This window comes from Sinocyclocheilus rhinocerous, unplaced genomic scaffold, assembly GCF_001515625.1.
Source record: "Sinocyclocheilus rhinocerous isolate Xijiao unplaced genomic scaffold, SAMN03320098_v1.1 scaffold3207, whole genome shotgun sequence".
In the NCBI taxonomy this organism is placed as follows: Eukaryota; Metazoa; Chordata; class Actinopteri; order Cypriniformes; family Cyprinidae; genus Sinocyclocheilus; species Sinocyclocheilus rhinocerous.
In genome coordinates this window covers 6300-8062 of record NW_015626452.1, presented here as the reverse complement: position 1 = coordinate 8062, position 1763 = coordinate 6300, and positions in this window count along the sequence as shown.

The following is a 1763-nucleotide window of genomic DNA, read 5'->3' as shown; positions in this document are numbered from 1 at the left end:
ATGTTCGCCGGTTCCCGCCTCCTTCTTCCCGATCTACAAACTACGTTACAATTACGTTTTGAATATGGATATTTTTCTTACAAAAACTGATTGATTCGCTACAGAAGGTCTTTGTTCACCCCCCGGAGCCGTGTGAGACACTTTTTTTATGGATGGGCGCATTTTATTTAACTGCTTTTGGACGGATGCATGCAACACCCGCTGAGTGCCATGAAATAGCTTGAAAGAATTCATTTACATTTAACCAGTTTAATATGGAGAGGCAATGGAATGTAGACCTTCGTTTATGTGTTTTTGACCTACACTGTACATGATGTGAGAACAGTTCGCTATTTATGTTTGTTCGTTAGAATGGACTCACTAACTTTAACGTTAGCAAGTTTTAACTAGAGATACTATGGGACAGTCTATGGGAGGGTCAGAGAGCTCTCAGATTCCTTCAAAAATATCTTAATTTGTGTTCCGAAGATGAACGGAGGTCTTACGGGTTTGGAACGACATGAGGGTAAGTAAATAATGACAGAATTTTCTTTTTTGGGTGAACTCTCCCTTTAACGTTACGTGAAAACTGTAACTTAATGAGAGTATATGACAACCAGAAAATTAAGGTTTTTATCTTCATTGGGATTGGGGTTGAATGCTTAGGGACATTTACGCTCTGTTTTGGTTGGATTTATGAAATGTAATAAAATAAATTATATTGCCTATCCTCTCAGGATACCTGAAATCAGTGTTACAAGTACCCCAGGCACATTGTTTTTTCCATTTTTGTAGCATAAACACCATCAAACTGATGAAAGCTTCGGCTCTTCCAATGATTCTCTATGGCCTGGTTTTAAAATTTGTGAGGTAAAATAAACATTTGCTCGTGTTTTATAAATTTTATAACATTATCATATAATGCTATGCGTAATCTGTGCTGTCACACCCAGAGGTGCCTCACTAAATGGGTATGCATGCGATGAATACTATGAGCATGTAATTGTTGAAAACTAATACTATGGCATAACCTGCTCTGGAGCAGGTTTTGTTCAGACAGTAAGTTATGGCTACATAACCTGAAAGTTACCTCAGTTTTTAAAAATGAAAGTCAAGGTTATCCTTTTACTTATCTGTAAATGTACCTAAGTATGTTACACAAGCTGTTATACAAGCTGTTTTCTTTGTACTATCTTTTGCATTCAAATGCAAATGTTTATTTTAAATTTGACTAATATTCATTCTTTACTCACAATCTCATCACAGGAAGGCACAGCACTCATGTTCGTGTTTGTGTGTGCTGTCTGCGTCACTCATAGCACGTGCCTATATCATGCACTATATCGAACATTTTTATATCGTTATCAAAGAAGGTGTACCGTCGATAAATATCGATACCGTTTTATCGCCCAGGCCTACGTTCACCATCACCTTCCTCGTGTCATCACCAATTGCCTCAAGTTTAAGGGAAAACATTTTAAATGTTGTGCCTGTTGACAGCACAAGTAGAAGTTCAGCTGAAGAAGTTTTTAATAGTTTTAATAATCCATTCTCTGATTTTAATACCGATACAAAATTGAGAAAATATTTCAGTGAGAAATGGGGGGTTGTTGAACCTATTGAAATACACTTAGGTGTCAGATACGATGCAAGAAGAAATAAAATCTCTGGAATGTCTGAACAGACAGCAGTTAATGACACTTTCATATATATCCCTCTTCTGAAGACTCCTGAGTTCATTTTTAGGAATTATAAAGTGTGTAATCTTATCCAAGAGGAACGGC